At 45.0% G+C, this 20,677-nt stretch overlaps 1 protein-coding gene across 11 annotated transcripts in view; it reads left to right on the forward strand.

Moving 5' to 3' along the window:
- Nucleotides 1-20,677, forward strand: part of PARP4 (poly(ADP-ribose) polymerase family member 4) — a 318,181-nt gene that overhangs the window by 125,229 nt on the left and 172,275 nt on the right. The window lies entirely within an intron of this gene.

Below are 20,677 nucleotides of genomic sequence, written 5' to 3' on the forward strand. Positions count from 1 at the left end.
TATCCGTTTTCTGAGTTCTTGAGTTGTTTGGCCCACGTAAACTTTTGGGCACGGACAAACCAGCGCATAGACCAAGTTCCGAGACCTGCAATTGAAATAGGCCTTGATGGGAGTCTGTGAAAACAAAGAGGGCACCATGATTCTTTCATTACCACTGGTGTAAGGACAAATACTGCAATTTCCGCAGGGAAAAGTACCCTTCAACCTGCCCCCTCTACGGATTTTTGTAACAGGGCGCTGGAAGTGGCTATGACTTAGGCAATCCCTAAAACTTCTGGCCCTTCTGGCTATTAAGTTAGGTTGAGGGGCAATATGGGGGAGTCATTTGGATTCACTTTGTAAAATGCCCCAGTATTTGGATAAAATCCCCCTTAAGTCTTGCCATTGGTTATTAAACCCTGTGATAATGCCCAATGGTTTCTCCGTAGTTTTAGCCTTGCTTTGTAAGAGGTCCCCCCTGTTACTGTGATTAGCTGCAGAAAAGGCACGTGAAATAACCCGTTTCGGGTATCCTCTTTCTCACTGCACCGAAATCATCAGTACATGGATACAGCACCAAGCTTAGGACAGCAATCAACTGGACTGTCAGGTCAATCCCCGTAATTTACAATTGTTTTGCATAACCCTGCAACTCCCAGTATGTCCTTAACAATGGTAAGGAGGTGATGGGAGTAGTTGTCTGTTACCAGCCATCATCAGACTGCAGGAAGAAACCACAATACTGATTAGACCCAGGTGACGGTCTAAGTACTCGGTCCTCCACCGATCGGCTTAGAATTAAAGGGCCTAAAACAAATTCTAGGGAACCAGCAAATTATTGTCCTCTTTAAGCAGGTGTCAATCACCCGATGTACGAGCAAGACGTTTGTTCATCAGGGGAAATTATTTTTAAGTTTGTGCAAATATCAGCTTTCTTAGCAGTAATTAGTCCTGTGTACGTCTGAGAACTCTGATATTATATGCTCACATGTTCACTATTCTATGACTACATGTGGCCCCTTGGACATAAGTTGTATATTCCTGATGTAGGCAAAGTGACAACAAATTTAATATGTAATCATTTCATATTTTAATTCATGAATCAATAGTACCCATCAAAATAAGTAACTTTGTAATATATTTGATCAGAGAAATATAATGCCCCCCCATCACACCCCCCTATTCATTATAATTTTCTCTCTCCCACCACCCGCCCACTATTCGTTATAATGCTGTCTCACCCAGACTCCACCTAGCAACTGCTGGACCAAATAAAAACTGATCGGTGGGAGCGGGCCCTGGGTGTTGATCCCCCATGATCTGTCACTGACTGTTACTGATCATTTTGCAGAATGGTCATCAACACCATATGCCTGGAGGACCCATTTAAAGCTTCATCTTTTTCCTAATAAGGTTAAGCCAAAATTGGACAATTCACAAAATACCACATATGTAGACCTAAAAATACTGCTCAAAATCGATGTGAAAAAAAGGAAATATATCCCGAAATAGTCAAATACAAACACATAAAGCACAATTTCAAAAATATATTCAAACACAGCCATTCAAAATGGTGCCCAACGTTTGAATTAAAACAAGACATGGTCACAGATCTGAAAATCTTGAGTGGCCTCCTCAATCCTGCACTAAGACTCTTCAGTTCATAGGGATAGATCTTCAATGGGTATGGACATATAATATTCAATATCTATGAAAAAAAATAATACAATACAGTATATTAGAAATTTTCATAGCAAATGGTGAATACCGGTTACGCAACAGGCCTTCAATAAGCCACACCGGGGGGATGTTGCAGCGATTCATCAGCAAACCAGCCACTAAATATATGGATGACTAACAAATAAAGTTACACTCTGTAACGCTATAGCTATAGTGTGCAAACATGAAATATATGAAATCGGAAGAGCATTACTACCCTAGAAAAAAGTTAAAATGAAGATACTTAGCGCATAAATTGGCCAATTCATGTAAGTCCAGCGGCCATCGACAAGGCGATAGGCTGATAGAATACAATTATATGGGAAGGTAGGATCCTGCTGTGATTAAAGCCGCCATAAGCTGATGGGTGGAGTGCTCAGAGAGCCTATCTATACAAATATCGAGATTTCGATGCTGAACTGAGCCGCAATCTTGATCTGCGCATTCGTCGCCTCCGGCACCATTTTATTTAAGTTCTGTACACAAGACGCCATCTCCCACTGGGCACGCCCCACCCACACAATGATGGCGGTGGTGCTGAATTTTAAAAAGGAGGCAGGTCACCGAATAATCGGTGACCTGCGCAAGAAGCAGAGGAGGCTGAGAAGAAGACAATGATGCTATTCCAATTTCGTATGCTTCATGTTTGCATGCTATAGCGTTACAGAGTGCACTTTTGTTTGTTGGTTATATATGGAGATGGCTACTCTTAGTATACACCTGTTCTTTGTTGGAAACGACGGTCAGTTCTTAATATTTAAATATATGGATGGACCTTACATTCAACATTAAAGAAGCACTCCCATCAAAGATTTTGTCCTATTATTATCATTCAATTATATAGCACTGTGTACTTACAATTGCTCATTTTGCCTTTCTACCCAGATAATTCTTCTCTATTCTCTGCTCTATGTAAAAACAGGAAGTCTCTTGTCCTTGCATTTATCATTCCCTTCTTCAGCTTCTGACCCAGCTTCTCCTCCTTCCAGGGACATTTGCCATGATTTATTACTTGTGCAGAGAAATCTGACCTTCTGTTTATACTGTAAGCAGGTTACGTGGATGCAAGCGAACAGTATATTGGGGATAACAGTAGAAGTGTCAATACAGTATGTTATAGCACAGTAATATGACTAAACACAATATCTGTGCAACGTTCTTTTACATACTCTGTTCTTGTTATCTAGCAGTTAAATGACTGTTAATGCCTTTATGTCTCAACTTCACGGGCGTCACTCTAAGTATTAGGCCCGTGCCCATCGTAGTCTGTTTAAACACCTCTGATCGTTACCCTGGGCCTAGCGGGGGGAGTCACCAGTATTTTTCGCTAGGCCACAAGTACTAGATAAGCGAGTCGATGTGTATACAGTGTGCTAGTCGCACTGGCTGTCTCCATTCCCTGTAGCATGGCCCTGTACCGTACGTCTATGCTGGAAGTAATGGCCCACAGGGACGGTCCTCTGCTACAGCTGAATCATCTCCTGAGCCTGGTTCAGATCTGGTCACGGTCTTCAACTGGTGCGGGGTGCGTGTCTTCTACTGGTGTGGGATAGGAATCTACTACTGGTGCTGGATACGGATCTTCTACTGGAGCGGGATGAGGATGTTCTACTGGCTGGTGGTAGGGATCTTCTACTGGTGCGGGGTATGGATCTTCTACTGATGCGGGGTATGGATCTTCTACTGGCGCGTGGTATGGATCTTCTACTGGCGCAGGATACAGATCTTCTACTGACGACTGACGCGGGGTATGGTTCTTCTACTGGCGTGGGGTATAGATTCTATTGGTGCAGGATACGGATCTTCTACTTGCATGGGGTACGGATCTTCTACAGTCGCGGGATACAGATTTTCTACTGGCGCGGGATATGAATCTTCTACTGGCGCTGGATACAGATCTTCTACTGGCGCTGGAGACAGATCTTCTACTGGTGCAGGATACAGATCTTCTACTGGTGCAGGTTACAGATCTTCTACTGGCACGGGATATGGATCTTCTACTGGCGCTGGATACAGATCTTCTACTGGTGCAGGATACAGATCTTCTACTGGCACGGGATATGGATCTTCTACTGGCGCTGGATACAGATCTTCTACTGGTGCAGGATACAGATCTTCTACTGGCACGGGATATGGATCTTCTATTGGAGCTGCTTACGGCCACCTATCTTCCTATCAGCTAAGGTCACCAATCTTCCTCTCAGTTGAGACCTTCTCCGCCATCTGACCGCTACCAGGCCCTTCTGTGGTGATAGTGGCTGTAAGCCTACCTAGCAGCCACTCTACCTGTCCTGGTACAGGTTCTGGCGCCAACTCCTCCCTTTCCATCCCAACCTTTTATAATTAGTTACTGCGATACAGATGTCACCTGACCTGGTTTCGTCTTTAAAGGGAACCTGTCACCCCCAAAATCGAGGGTGAGGTAAGCCCACAGGCATCAGGGGCTTATCTACAGCATTCTGTAATGCTGTAGATGAGCCGCCAATGTATCCTAAAAGATGAGAAAAAAAGGTTATATTATACTCACCCAGGGGCGGTCCCGCTGCTGGTCCGGTCCGGCGCCTCCTACCTTCATCAGATGACGTCCTCTTCTGGTCTTCACACCGCGGCCCCGGCGCAGGCGTACTTTGTCTGCCCTGTTGAGAGCAGAGCAAAGTACTGCAGTGCGCAGGCGCTGGGCCTCTCTGACTTTTCCCGGCGCCTGCGCACTGCAGTACTTTGCTCTGCTCTCAACAGGGCAGACAAAGTACGCCTGCGCCGGAGCCACAGGGTGAAGACCAGAAGAGGACATCATCGTAAGAAGATGGGAGGCCCCGGACCGGACCGCCACGCCCATCGGATCGCACCGCCCGCCCAGGTGAGTATAATCTAACCTTTTTTTCTCATCTTTTAGGATACATCGGGGGCTTATCTACAGTATTACAGAATGCTGTAGGTAAGCCCCTGATGCCGGTGGGCTTAGCTCACCATTGATTTTGGGGGTGACAGATTCCCTTTAATCTCTTCTTCTGGGAATATAGGTTCCTATAACTGTAATTCTTTTTTTACTTTCACTTTCGCCTTTGACCAGCAGATGGCAGTGTTCACTTTCAGTTACTCAGCTAGGCATCAACTATACTCGTCTTCTCTCTTGTCCATCCCCTTATCTACTATATAATTGCCTAAGGGCACTTCCGTCTGTCCTCAACTTCTGTAACGGTTATTCGTTCGCTGATTGGTCTCGGCAGCTGCCTGTCATGGCTGCCGCGACCAATCAGCGACGCGCACAGAAAAAAAAAAAATGGACGCTTACTCCCCGCACTCACTGACCGGCGCCCGCATACACCGCTCACACAGGGTTAATGCTGGCGGTAACGGACCGCGTTATGCCGCGGGTAACGCACTCCGTTACCGCCGCTATTAACCCTGTGTGTCCCCAACTTTGTACTATTGACGCTGCCTATGCGGCATCAATAGTAAAAAATGTAATGTTAAAAATAATAAATGAAAAAAAAAACACCTGCTATACTCACCCTCTGTAGTCCGCTGAGCCGCTCGCGTCGCCCGCCATCTTCCGTTTGCAGCTTGCGGTGGCAAAGATGGTATGGCAGCAGGACCTGCCATGACGTCACGGTCATGTGACCGCGACGTCAACACAAGTCCTGCGCGCCTGCGCGGCAAGGACCTGATGTGACGTCACGGTCACGTGACCGCTACACGGTCATCTGACCGTGACGTCATCACAAGACCTGCGCAGTGCGCAGTGCACAGACAAAGCCTGGGACCGGAAGCTGCCGTGGACTACAAGGGGCCCTCGGACAGGTGAGTATATGTTTCTTTTTTATTTTTTTAACCTGTGGCTGGGCAATATACTACGTGACTGGCTAATATACTACGTGGCTCTGCTCTATACTACTGCGCTTTGCAATATAGTACGTCGTTGCCCAATATACTACGTCGCTATACTACGTTGCTGGGCAATATACTACGTAACTGGGCAATATAGTACGTGGCTCTGCTCTATACTACTTCGCTGTGCAATATACTACGTGGCTCTGTGCTGTATACTACGTCACTGAGCAATATACTACGTAACTGGGCAATATACTACGTCGCTGGGCAATATACTACGTGACTGGGCAATATACTACGTAACTGGGCAATATACTACAGCGCTGAGCAATATAGTACGTCGCTATACTATGTCGCTAGCCAATATACTACGTGGCTCTGTGCTGTATACTACGTAACTGGGCAATATACTACAGCGCTGAGCAATATACTACGTCGCTGGCCAATAAACTACGTCGCTATACTATGTCGCTGGGCAATATACTAAATACTACATAACTGGGCAATATACTACGTGGCTGGGCAATATACTACGTGACTGGGCAATATACTACGTAACTGGGCAATATACTACGTAACTGGCCAATATACTACGTGGACATGCATATTCTAGAATACCCGATGCGTTAGAATCGGGCCACCATCTAGTAATACATAGATGTAAACAGGTATCTAATAAAACAGCGCAGACAATGAGGAGTCAGTGGTACTTAACAAACAACTATTTATGTGGCTAACACAAATTTCTATATGTATGTAGGCACGTTTTCAAGGGTAACAATGAACAATAACAGTATAGTTAATTATTGCACAATCAGAACACGGTACAGTATATCTCATTGTGTAGATATCCTGTTTAGTTGCATTATCGTATTTATATATACACCGTCCTCTATATTTACAGTTAAAGAACTGTTACCAGTAATGCCTAGTTCTAATGCCCCACCCTAACTGGGGTCACTCTCACTACTGGGCCCGTCACCGTTGTTTTTTCTCTAGGTAACTCAAAATGTCACACATGCCCTAACAGAGGTCAACGATATTGCCCACTAGGTTGCAAGTCCCTGATTGGTGAATTACTTGGTACACAGTACACTCTTCACACTGGCCTTTTATGTTGCCTGAAGCACAGCCCCGGCTCACATTCTGCACCGTACGTCTACGCTGGAATGAATTGCTCACACAAATGTGTCTCTAAGGCCTGGTCGTCTGTCTTGGCTCTGGCTCGGTCCACTCGGCTTGGATCTCTCAGCTCTGATCTCTTGTCTCTATCTCTGGTCATCTGAATTTGGTTACTCGGTCCTTCACTCGCATCTGGTTACTCGGTAATCTGGTTAGGCTTCTTTCACACTTCAGTCTTTTGGCGTCAGTCTGAAACCGCCATTTTCCTCAAATAGCGGATCCGCCATTTTTTTGGGGCGGATCCTGTTATGAACTATACTTTTGGGCTCCCTCTTGTGGTCACTCGCGGTATGGCTCTTGGATACTCTTTCCCCAGGTTGGTAGTCACCTGGTTCGTTAAGACTCTGGGTGTTTCTATTTAAACTTCCTGGAGTCTTAGTCCATTGCCTGGCATCCATGTAATCAGTCCTTGTCTGGTTGCTCTTGTCTACTGGTCCTGATTTTTGCAACATAAGCTAAGTCCTGCTTTCTTGTTTTTTGTTTATTTGTATTATTCTGTTTTTTGTCCAGCTTGTTCATAATGTGATTCCTGATTTTGCTGGAAGCTCTTAGGGGGCTGATATTCTCCCCCCATACCGTTAGTCGGTATGGGGGTTCTTGGATATTCAGCATGGATATTTTTGTAGGGTTTTTCGCTGACCACATAAGTCCGCTTTCTATATTTCTGCTATTATTTAGTGGGCCTCTCTTTGCTGAATCTAGTTCATACTTACGTTTGTCCTTTCCTCTTACCTCACCGTTATTATTTGTTGGGGGCCTGTATCTACTTTGGGGTACCTTTCTCTGGAGGCAAGTGAGGTCTGTATTTTCTCTGAAAGGGTTAGTTAGATCTCCGGCTGGCGCGAGACGTCTAGAACCAACGTAGGTACGTTCCCCGGCTGCTATTTGTGGGCTAGGATCAGGTATGTGGTCAGCTCAGTTACCACCTCCCTAAGAGCTAGTTTTTATGTTTGCAGACTTTGCTGAAGACCCTGAGATCCTCTGCCATTAGGATCACAACAGTATGCCAGGCCACTGAATAGTTAATGCATTGCAGAAGTGGGATTAAAAGAAAAAGAAGTTCTGAGTTTTTTTTTTTTTTTCTTCCTTCCCCTTTATCTCTGAATGGCTTGAAACTCTGCTGCAGACATGAATGTGCAAACTCTGATTACTAGTGTGGATCAGCTTGCTGCTTGTGTGCAGGGCATTCAGGATTTTGTTATTAGCAGTCCTATGTCAGAGCCTAAGATTCCTATTCCTGAGCTGTTCTCTGGAGATCGATTTAAATTTAGGAATTTTAGGAATAATTGTAAATTGTTTCTATCTTTGAGACCTCGTTCGTCTGGAGACTCAGCTTAGCAAGTTAAAATTGTTATCTCCTTCTTGCGGGGCGACCCTCAGGATTGGGCTTTCTCATTGGCGCCAGGAGATCCGGCATTGGCGAATCTTGATGCGTTTTTTCTGGCGCTCGGATTGCTTTATGAGGAGCCCAATCTTGAAATTCAGGCAGAGAAGGCTTTGCTGGCTATTTCTCAGGGCCAGGATGAAGCCGAAGTGTATTGCCAAAAATTTCGGAAATGGTCCGTGCTTACTCAGTGGAATGAGTGTGCTCTGGCCGCAAATTTCAGAAATGGCCTTTCTGAAACCATTAAGAATGTGATGGTGGGCTTTCCCATTCCTACAAGTCTGAATGATTCTATGACGCTGGCCATTCAGATTGATCGGCGTTTGCGGGAGCGCAAATCCGCTAATCCTTTGGCGGTGTTGTCTGAACAGACGCCTGATTTAATGCAATGTGATAGAATTCAGACTAGAACTGAACGGCAAAATCATAGACGTCAGAATGGGTTGTGTTTTTACTGTGGTGATTCTACACATGTTATATCAGCATGCTCTAAACGCCTAACAGTTTGTTAGTCCTGTCGCCGTTGGTAACTTGCAGCCTAAATTTATTTTGTCTGTGACTTTAATTTGCTCATTGTCTTCCTACCCTGTTATGGCGTTTGTGGATTCAGGCGCTGCCCTGAGTCTTATGGACTTGTCGTTTGCCAGGCGCTGTGGTTTTGTCCTGGAGCCTTTAGAAAATCCTATTCCTCTTAGAGGAATTGATGCTACGCCATTGGCGGAGAATAAACCGCAGTATTGGACACAAGTGACCATGTGCATGACTCCTGAACATCGGGAGGTGATTCGTTTTCTTGTTCTGCATAAAATGCATGATTTGGTCGTTTTGGGTCTGCCATGGTTACAGGCTCATAATCCTGTTCTGGATTGGAGGGCTATGTCTGTGTCAAGTTGGGGTTGTCAGGGAATTCATTGCGATTCCCCATTGGTGTCTATTGCTTCCTCCACTCCTTCAGAAGTTCCTGAGTATTTGCTTGACTATCAGGATGTGTTCAGTGAGTCCAGGTCCAGTGCTCTTCCTCCTCATAGGGACTGTGACTGCGCTATAGATTTGATTCCTGGTAGTAAGTTTCCTAAGGGACGATTATTTAATCTGTCGGTACCTGAGCATGCCGCGATGCGTTCTTATATAAAGGAGTCTTTGGAGAAAGGACATATTCGTCCATCCTCTTCCCCTCTTGGTGCGGGATTCTTTTTTGTGGCCAAGAAAGACGGATCTTTGAGATCTTGTATAGACTATCGGCTTCTGAATAAAATCACGGTTAAATTTCAATACCCTCTGCCACTATTGTCGGACTTGTTTGCTCAGATTAAGGGTGCCTGTTGGTTCACCAAGATAGATCTTCGTGGTGCGTACAACCTTGTGCGCATTAGGCAGGGAGATGAATGGAAAACTGCATTTAATACGCCCGAAGGTCATTTTGAGTACTTGGTGATGCCTTTTGGGCTCTCTAATGCTCCTTTAGTGTTTCAATCCTTTATGCATGACATCTTCCGGAAGTATCTAGATAAATTTGTGATTGTTTATCTGGATGACATTTTAGTTTTTTCTGATGATTGGGATTCTCATGTAAAGCAGGTCAGGATGGTGTTTCAGGTTTTGCGTGATAATGCTTTGTTTGTGAAGGGCTCAAAGTGTCTCTTTGGAGTGCAGAAGGTTTCCTTTTTGGGTTTTATTTTTTCCCCTTCTGCTGTGGAGATGGACCCAGTCAAGGTCCGAGCTATTCATGATTGGACTCAACCCACGTCTGTTAAGAGTCTTCAGAAGTTTTTGGGTTTTGCTAATTTCTACCGTCGTTTTATTGCTAACTTTTCTAGCGTTGTTAAACCTCTGACGGATATGACCAAGAAAGGTTCTGATGTCGCTAATTGGGCTCCTGCGGCCATTGAGGCCTTCCGGGAGCTGAAGCGTCGGTTTACTTCGGCGCCTGTTTTGTGCCAGCCTGATGTCTCACTTCCCTTTCAGGTTGAAGTGGATGCTTCTGAGATTGGTGCAGGAGCTGTTTTGTCGCAGAGAGGCTCTGGTTGCTCTATGATGAAACCATGTGCTTTCTTTTCCAGGAAGTTTTCGCCGGCTGAGCGGAACTATGATGTTGGTAATCGGGAGTTGTTGGCCATGAAGTGGGCATTTGAGGAGTGGCGTCATTGGCTCGAGGGAGCTAAGCATCGTGTGGTGGTCTTGACTGATCACAAAAATCTGATGTATCTCGAGTCTGCTAAACGCCTGAATCCTAGACAGGCTCGTTGGTCATTGTTTTTCTCCCGTTTTGACTTTGTGGTCTCATACCTGCCTGGTTCGAAAAATGTGAAGGCTGATGCTCTCTCTAGGAGCTTTGTGCTTGACTCTCCTGGAGTCTCAGAGCCGGCTGGTATTCTTAAAGAGGGAGTGATTTTGTCGGCCATTTCTCCTGATTTGCGACGTATGTTGCAGAGATTTCAGGTTGGTAGACCTGACTCTTGTCCACCTGATAGACTGTTTGTTCCTTATAAATGGACCAGCAGAGTTATTTCCGAGGTTCATTCCTCGGTGTTGGCAGGGCATCCTTGGATTTTTGGTACCAGAGATTTGGTGGCTAGGTCCTTTTGGTGGCCTTCCTTGTCATGGGATGTGCGTGCTTTTGTGCAGTCCTGTGGGACTTGTGCTCGGGCTAAGCCTTGCTGTTCTCGTGCCAGCGGGTTGCTTTTGCCCTTGCCCGTCCCGAAGAGGCCTTGGACACACATTTCCATGGATTTCATTTCAGATCTTCCGGTGTCTCAGGGAATGTCTGTCATCTGGGTGGTGTGTGATCGTTTTTCCAAGATGGTCCATTTGGTGCCCTTGCCTAAGTTGCCTTCCTCTTCCGATCTGGTTCCTTTGTTTTTTCAGAATGTGGTTCGTTTGCACGGCATTCCTGAGAATATCGTGTCTGACAGAGGATCCCAGTTTGTGTCCAGATTCTGGCGATCTTTTTGTGCTAAGATGGGCATTGATCTGTCGTTCTCATCTGCCTTTCATCCTCAGACTAATGGCCAAATGGAGCGAACTAATCAGATGCTGGAGGCTTATTTGAGATGTTTTGTTTCTGCGGATCAGGATGATTGGGTGACCTTCTTGCCATTGGCTGAGTTTGCCCTCAATAATCGGGCTAGTTCCGCTACTTTGGTTTCGCCATTTTTCTGCAACTCTGGTTTTCATCCTCGTTTTTCCTCGGGTCATGTTGAGCCTTCTGACTGTCCTGGGGTGGATTCTGTGGTTGATAGGTTGCAGCGGACTTGGAATCATGTGGTGGACAACTTGAAGTTGTCACAGGAGAAGGCTCAGCGTTTTGCCAACCGCCGCCGCGGTGTGGGTCCCCGACTTCGTGTTGGGGATTTGGTTTGGTTGTCTTCTCGGTTTGTCCCTCTGAAGGTTTCCTCTCCTAAGTTTAAGCCTCGCTTTATTGGTCCTTATAGAATTTTGGAGGTCCTCAATCCGGTGTCTTTTCGTTTGGATCTTCCTGTGTCGTTTGCCATTCACAATGTGTTCCATAGGTCTTTGTTGCGGCGGTACATTGTGCATGTGGTTCCTGCTTTTGACCCTCCTGCTCCGGTCTTGGTTGAGGGCGAGTTGGAGTATGTGGTGGAGAAGATCTTAGATTCTCGTCTCTCTAGACGGAGGCTTCAGTATCTGGTCAAATGGAAGGGCTATGGTCAGGAGGATAATTCCTGGGTGGTCGCCTCTGATGTTCATGCGGCCGATTTGGTTCGTGCCTTTCACGCTGCCCATCCTGATCGCCCTGGTGGTCGTAGTGAGGGTTCGGTGACCCCTCCTTAAAGGGGGGGTACTGTTATGAACTATACTTTTGGGCTCCCTCTTGTGGTCACTCGCGGTATGGCTCTTGGATACTCTTTCCCCAGGTTGGTAGTCACCTGGTTCGTTAAGACTCTGGGTGTTTCTATTTAAACTTCCTGGAGTCTTAGTCCATTGCCTGGCATCCATGTAATCAGTCCTTGTCTGGTTGCTCTTGTCTACTGGTCCTGATTTTTGCAACATAAGCTAAGTCCTGCTTTTTTGTTTTTTGTTTATTTGTATTATTCTGTTTTTTGTCCAGCTTGTTCATAATGTGATTCCTGATTTTGCTGGAAGCTCTTAGGGGGCTGATATTCTCCCCCCATACCGTTAGTCGGTACGTGGGTTCTTGGATATTCAGCGTGGATATTTTTGTAGGGTTTTTCGCTGACCACATAAGTCCGCTTTCTATATTTCTGCTATTATTTAGTGGGCCTCTCTTTGCTGAATCTAGTTCATACTTACGTTTGTCCTTTCCTCTTACCTCACCGTTATTATTTGTTGGGGGCCTGTATCTACTTTGGGGTATTTCTCTGGAGGCAAGTGAGGTCTGTATTTTCTCTGAAAGGGTTAGTTAGATCTCCGGCTGGCGCGAGACGTCTAGAACCAACGTAGGTACGTTCCCCGGCTGCTATTAGTTGTGGGCTAGGATCAGGTATGTGGTCAGCTCAGTTACCACCTCCCTAAGAGCTAGTTTTTATGTTTGCAGACTTTGCTGAAGACCCTGAGATCCTCTGCCATTAGGATCACAACAGGATCCGCTATTTTCCCATAGACATACATTAGCGACGGATTGTGGCGGATGGTCGTCCGTTCCATCCGCCATGCGGCGGATCCGTCGAGATTTGGCAGACGTCATCTAAACATTGACGGACATTGTAACGTTTTTTAAGCAATAGAAGAACAGCGCTCCATCCAGGTGTGTAGTATAAAAAAGTAGTTTTATTTTGCCATACAGCAGCAACGTTTCGGCCCTAAAGGCCTTTATCAAGCAATGCTTGATAAAGGCCTTTAGGGCCGAAACGTTGCTGCTGTATGGCAAAATAAAACTACTTTTTTATACTACACACCTGGATGGAGCGCTGTTCTTCTATTGCTTGAGATTTCTACGGTCCTGGATGGTTCCCTGGACGTGGACAGGCGCTCCAGTTAGTGAGTGCTGTCAGCCTTCTGCTTATTGTAACGTTTTTTGTCTGCGCCGAAATGGCGGTTCGCGACGCATCCGTCGCGTCCGCCATTCCATAGAATGGCCGCCTATGGGCGACGGATCCGTCGCGACCGTCATTTCGGCGGATCCGTCGCCCCAATCCGCTTTTTCAATTGCGCATGCTCCAAAAAGTAGATACTTTTCCCAGACAACCCCCAAGTAACGGATCCGTCAAAAAAACGGATCCGTTACAACCGTTTTCTCAACAATTCTGACGGATCCGTCGATCCGTCACTATGTCGGAGCTGACTGACGCCAAACAACTGAAGTGTGAAAGAAGTCATAATGGAGGCTATAAGGCAACTCCGCTCCACTGCATGTCCATCCTGTTACATATGCAGGCACCGACTCCTCCCCTTCTTTGCCTTCCCAAGCTTCTTTTTTTGTAATTAATAACTGCGCCACATCTGTCACCTGACCTGGTGTTTCCTCTAGTCTTTTTCCTCAGGTTACATATGCTCCACTCTTCAGTTCCTACCATCTTCATTCTCTCCTCTTTCTCTATTCTTATAATCTTAGGTCAGCTGATGGTGATGTTTGCTAGCAGACATTCTGCTTAAAGGGGTAGTTCTGGAAGATAAAAATGTTTGTACTGTCCCTGTTCTCATAAACTATAAAGATGCGATGCCCAGTGCAGTTATATGGTCTTTATAACACTTGTAATTCCGTGTGAAAGCAGCTGCTCCTCACTGATACCCCCTCCTGTCTGGGACAATAGAATACCACACACTGCTGCAGCATGTGCTGCTGATCCTAAGCGTTCGTTATTGCCTATAACCCTGTGCCCGCTGCAATCTGTTTAACTGATGAAGAAACGGTTTCTTTATTTTTGGATTGCCTGCACACAATAAAATTATCTTCTTACAACATTCACCTGAGTGCGAAGTTTTCTACAAGATTTACATGGGACAATATGTCACACAGCAGTGTGCAGCTCCCCCCTGTGAGTAACTGCCAGTGCAAGAAGAGGACGCATGGCCAAGCCCTCTGTTCTCTTCAGATAGATGGCAATTATCATGAGACTGGCTGATTATACAGGGGAGCTGTACACTGCAGCTGTCACATCAGCCTCCTGATAATGGCTCCCTGTCTGCAGTCCGAGGTGAAGAGACCAGAGCAGCGAGGAACGAGGAGAGGTGAGTACTTGATTACTTTTTTTTTAGTTTCAATAAATTTTTATTGAGAGTGTTGAATACAACGTAATACAAACGGGTCTCAAAGAAGAAAAAAAACAAACACAAGAGATATCCATGAAAACCCAGATATAAGCAAAGCATTAATTATAACTCTGGTTTAGATAAACAGAATTAATAAAGACAAACAGGTATGACGAACAAGGGGAAGAACACATAGGAAAGGGGAAAATAAGTATATCTAACAAAATTGAAAACGACTACAGCTAAATGCGTAAAAATGCATGTGGGGGGATAACACCCAATGGGCCCGGCGCCCAGACAATATAAATATGCAGAGTTCAATTTTAAGACAGTTCCAAGCGAGGCCATAAAACAGAAAAAGTCTAATAAATATGGTAGAATGTAATTAATAAACATTATGGAGATAGTGTAAGTGCTTGAGCTAAGGAGGCATCGGAGTCGAGACCAAGCCAAGGTTCCCACACTCGGAAGAAGGCATTCCATTCATCGTTCCTGGTTGCTTGGATGCGTTCATATAACAAGATAGAGTTAATTCTATCTTTGACTAATGTGATGGAGAGTGAATTAGTTCTCCATCTAGCAGCGATATGAATTTTAGTCGCCATGCAAATGATAGTTACTAATTTATGTAGGTATTTAGAAAAACCAGGAAATCTTGCTCCCAGTAAAAAAACTGCAGGATCAAGTGGGACTGTTCCTCCATATAGCCTGTCAACTATCGACTTGATCTCGCCCCATAAAGCCACAGTAACTGGACAGTTCCACCAAGTGTGTAGCAAATCACCTAAAGAGTTACAGCCTCTAAAACAGGTGTTAGGTACATGTGGATGAATGGCATGGAGTTTCACTGGCACATAATAGGCTCTATGAAGGAGTTTAATCGATGTTTCAGCCAAAGAGGTCTGATAACAACCCTTTGTTAAAGTATCGCAACACCCATGCCATACCTCCAGGGGCAGCACCCGACCCAAATCTCCTTCCCATTGTGACATAAATTTTAATTTTATGTCCCCATTAGTAGCACAAAGAACAGGGTACACCAAAGAGATCATTCCCCTTCCCATAGGGTCTAGAAGGCATTTCCTCTCAAAACTCGAGGCAACAAAAGGGGTCCCATGAGGTAAGGATTGTCCGGCAAAATGAAGAATTTGGTTTATACGAAAAGCTTCTCTAAATGGAGGTTCAAATTTTTGAGTGAATTCTTGTCTGCTAAATAAGATATTTAAGGGAGAGCAGAGTTGTTTGAATGTGGTGATGCCTTTCATTATCCACCATGAGAAGAGAGAAGGTTCCAGGCCCGGTAGGAATGTAGGATTGCAAAATAAGGAGGTAAGTGGAGATGATTTAGATTGTAAACCATGTTTGAACCTCTCCTTCCTCCAGAGGATCAGGGAGTGTGCAGAGAAAGGGGCAGTTTCGGAGATATTTTGCGGGAGTCTGCCAGTAGACCACAGGAGGCCAGGTAGAGAGAAAGGGCGTAAAAGAAAGGATTCTAAATAAACCCATCTGGGACTTCTCGTGCCGGCATTAACGGTAGCTAGTTGGGCTATCTGGGCCGCCCTAAAATATAAAGTTAAGTTAGGAAGGGAGAGTCCTCCCAGCTTTCTATGTAGGAACATGATGCTCTGTTTGATCCTTGGTCTCTTACCCCTCCAGACAAACTTTGAAATGAGATTTTGAATGTCTCGAAGGACATTCAATGGTACTGCAACTGGGAGGGAACGGAATAGATAAAGGAATCGCGGAAGCGAAACCATCTTAATGGCATGTAATCTGCCTAACCAAGACAAGTTCAGAGTGGACCACCGAGCTAAATCAGCCCGAAATTTGCTAATTAAAGGAGGGTAGTTCCTTTTGTACAGGGATGACTTATGGGGCGTTAAGTTGATTCCGAGGTAGGTTAAAAATTGATCTTTCTTACTAAAACCAAACTGAGCTATAAGATTATCTTGATCTGCCTTAGGAGTGTTGACAAACAAAGCCTCGGATTTTTCAATATTAATTTTAAGACCTGACATTTTTTCGAAAGTGTGAAGAAGGGAAAATAGGTTAGGGAGGGTCGAGTAAGGGTTAGTTAAGGATAGAAGGAGGTCATCGGCAAAAAGGCTGACTTTGTATTGGTCTCCGAGATCAGTAGGCCCCAGAATATTCGGGTTGGTCCTAATAGATTCTGCCAGGGGCTCCATAGCTAACGCAAATAGAGCTGGTGAGAGGGGGCATCCTTGACGTGTACCGCGTTGGATTATTATAGGAGAGGGATTAGTGGTCGGGAGTTTAAGATACGCCGTCGGATGGTCATAAATTAGTTGTAGGGAGGAGATTAGTTTTTGAGGGAAGCCAAATTTGTTCAAAACTGAAAAGAGGTATGGCCAGGAGAGGGAATCAAAGGCTTTTTCTATGTCCAGAGCAACCATCATAAGTGATTTGTGAGAGTGATTAGCGGAATGAATAATGTTAAGATTCCTCCTAATGTTATCTGGCCCTTGTCTTAGGGGGATAAAGCCCACTTGGTCTCGATGTATCAGTGAGGGAAGAATCACATTGAGCCTGTCAGTGATAATTGATGTAAATATTTTGAGATCAATATTTAACAAGGATATAGGTCTGTAATTTTTAACAAGCAGGTGGTCTTTTTGTTGTTTAGGAATGACTGTTACATGGGCTACATAAAATTCGGGGGGCATCTGAGAGCCGTTTAAAAGAGCATTACAAAAGGCTGCAATATGGGGTAGGAGTATAGTCTTAAATTTTTTATAATACATGGAAGTTAGTCCATCAGGACCGGGGGCCTTTCCCGCCTTCAACTTTTTAATGGCAGAATCGATTTCCTCTGGTAAAATTTCAGATTGCAATTGTTGGGCCAGTGGCACCGATAAGGTAGGGAGGGATAAGTTCTGCAGGAACGATTGTAGGAGATGTGGGGGAGGATCTTTAGGAGAGGAGTAGAGCTTCTGATAATACCTATAGAACGCTTTATAAATATTCTCAGGATGGGCCGAGACATGTCCAGATTCCTCTTTAATAGAGGATATAGAATTTATAAGTTCCTTGGAGCGTAATTGACGGGCCAATAATTTAGAGGGTTTGTTTGCTTGTTTGTAGAAAGTGGCTCGAGTCCACGCTAAGGCTTTTTCTGTTCTAGTGGTCAGAATCGCGTCTAATTGGAGTTTAACATCATGTATCTGTTTGATTAAATAGCGAGACGTGGCCATCTGGTTTGCTTGTTCAAGTTTAAATAGCTTCGTTTCCAATCGACTCTGAAGTTCAGATCTGCTCCTCTTCCTAGCAGACGCTATTTTAATTAATGTTCCAGTGATGAATTTCTTATGGGCAAGCCATATGTTGCCCGGGGAGGAGTCTGCGTTCAGATTGGATCGGAAAAAAAGGTTCAAGTCATCTATGACCTGGGTAGAAATCGCAGGATCAACCAATAGTGATTCATTTAACCTCCACTTATAGAGTTTGGAGGAGATAATATGAAATTGAAAGACAGATAGGACCGCATCATGATCAGACCACGAGGATGGGACATGTCGTGAATATAAGACAGTGGGAAGGGATGCAGCCGTAGTTACCTGAAAATCAATTCGTGAGTAAGAACCATGGGCCGGAGAGAAGTATGTGTACCCTCTAGTTGAACCATTGAGTTCCCTCCATATGTCCACCAACCGATTCCCAGCTAGCATGCGAAGAATCTTTTTCCTGTCGGATTTAGGAATATCCGACCTTTGTAAAGAGTTACTGTCCAGAGATGGGTTTAAGGTAAAATTAAAGTCTCCGCACCATATCAAATGGTGATAAGAGATGGAAGAGAGTTTGGATAGGATTATTTTGAACGTCGCAGACTGAGAGCCGGCCGGTAGATAGCTGTTTACAATGCAGAGATTATGGCCCTGTAGCGTCCCTTGTAATATTATAAATCTGCCTTGAGGGTCTGAAAAATAACTTGTTAGTTGGAATGGGAAGTTGTTCTTGAGAAGTATGGCTACTCCCCTAGTCTTACGGTCCCATGAGGCTAAATAGAAACGTGAGTAATGAGGGTCAAAATATTTGGGAGAGGAAGTGTTAGAGAAATGGGTTTCTTGTAGGCAAAGAATATCGGGTTTATGCTTATGGTAATCTAAAAAGGCTTTTTTCCTTTTTATGGGCGAATTGAGACCTCTGACATTATGGGAGAAAACTCTACACATAGAAAATTGGGACAGTTGCTATCCAAATTCCAGACACCATGGGCGCACCCCCCAACTTAAACCAACGATAACTCAAATCAACAGCAGTAGAAAACCAAGTTTGTATACTTATGGGGAGAAACATTAGGGAGGAGACAAAATACAGGGAGGCACAGAGACAAAACATGAAAACAAATATAGAAACTTGGAACCAATGTCCAACAGGTATGGTGATCTGGAGATTCATATTACCGGAAAATCCAGTAATCACCAAGGGTGGGTGACATGTGAAAAACCCGGACATCATACCCCTGTAATAGTAATAATAAGCCCCAGGGGATAGGGGAAGGGGGCAAGGAAGGGGAGAGGGGGGGGGGGGGGGGAAAGGGAGAGGAGAGAGAGAAAAAAAAAAAAAAAAAAAGGGGGGGGGGGGAAGAGAAAAATAATAATAGGAAATCGGGCTTGTAATATAAATCTCCGTAATCGGGGAGCTAATAGGATGGAGGCTACGTAGAACTGTAGGGAGACACAATACAGATTCTACTATTGTAGTAAGCACGCAAAGAGAAAGAAAAAAGACATGTTCAACAAACAGTCATGGTGAAATTAGGTCAGTACACCTGGAGAACAATCATGTGACACGTGTAGACTGGCTCCTGGTTGTGGGAACTGATGACCATTCTCTGACAGGTCGCGATCTTCTCTGCGGCAAAGGCTGAGTCGAATCTGAGAATGGGATACCAGAAAGTTCTAGTGCCTTTTTTCCTTCATCTAATGAGCGACAGGTGTGCAGCTTATTCTCATAGGTGAAGGATAGTGAGAACGGATATCCCCAGCGATATTTAACTTGCGCCAGTTGCAGTGCAGCGGTAACAGGCTTAAGGGCTCTCCTTCTGGAAAGTGTGGCCGGAGCGACATCAGCATATAAGCGCACCGAGGCAGGTAAGGTAGGAAGTGATGAAAGAGGACGTGCAGCATTTAAAATTAAGTCTCGAGATTCCTCATGGTGCATTTTAAGGACCACGTCCCTTGGAATATCAGAGGAGCGCTGTTTGCCAAGCGATCGGTGGATCCGTGTGATATACAGAAGCAGAGGGTCCATATCTGGCAAAAGCGCGGTAAATAATGTGGTCGCCGTTTCTTTAAGTGCAGTGATGGACTCGGGTAGTCCGCGTATACGGATGTTGCCCCTGCGAGATCTATTTTCCAAATCTTCATTTCTCAGTTCTAATTCGTTAATGCGATCCGCATGGTACCTGAGGGTTTGTTGATCTTCCTCCAGAGCGTCCGCTGTGACGTCCATCTTCTCCTCTAAATCTGAGGTGCGCTGGGCAATATCTTGTAGCTGGCTAGCGATGGATTGCATAGCTGATTTAAGTTCGGTTCTAAATGTGTCCTGGAGCGATTTAGTTAGAGTCGCAGTGGAGATGGTGGACTCTCCTGCCATATGTGAGTCATCAGCTCCTGTGTCGGCACTGCCTGCTTGCGAGGAAGCGGGAGCTGGCAGGGAGGAAGACGAAGCGGCCATCTTTCCCGCGCCACTGCCTGCTAGGAGCTCCGGTATAGTGCGGTTTGCTGTTTGGTTAGCGTTACCTCTCCTCGGCATCGCGTGCTACCAACCTCCGTGTAGCAGTGGGAAGGTAGCGAAAGCAAGATTTCCCCGTTCACGGCTTTAAAGGGGTGTAAATAGATGTCGGGTCGCGGAGCTCAGCAGAGCATGTCTGTCTCTGTCAGAGTCCGCGCATGCGCCCCCGATTACTTTTTTTTTGAATGGAGCAATATATGGAACCCATTATACTGTATGGAGCAATATATGGGGCCCATTATACTATATGGAGCACTATATGGGCCCCATCATACTGCATGGAGCACTATATGGGACCTTTTATACTGTATGGAGCAATATATGGGGTCCATTATACTGTGTGTAGCACTATATGGGACCTATTATACCATATGGAGCAATATATGGGGCACATCATACTGTATGTTGAACTATGTGGCGCCCAAAATACTGTATAGAGAACTATGTGTTGCCCATAAAACGGTATGGAGGACTGTACTGTCCGGTATACAATGATAAGTTTGCAGTCACTCCGTGCGCTGCAAGGATTCGCCGATTTCTAAAGTATTGTAGAATTTTCAATAGATATCACTCATGTAATGTAAGAAGTGAAGTCTTTGGCATTGTACAATATCTATATTTCTTATCTGTGCATCATGAATCGTGGTATGTGTTACA

This window comes from Ranitomeya variabilis, chromosome 3, assembly GCF_051348905.1.
Source record: "Ranitomeya variabilis isolate aRanVar5 chromosome 3, aRanVar5.hap1, whole genome shotgun sequence".
NCBI classification, from domain to species: Eukaryota; Metazoa; Chordata; class Amphibia; order Anura; family Dendrobatidae; genus Ranitomeya; species Ranitomeya variabilis.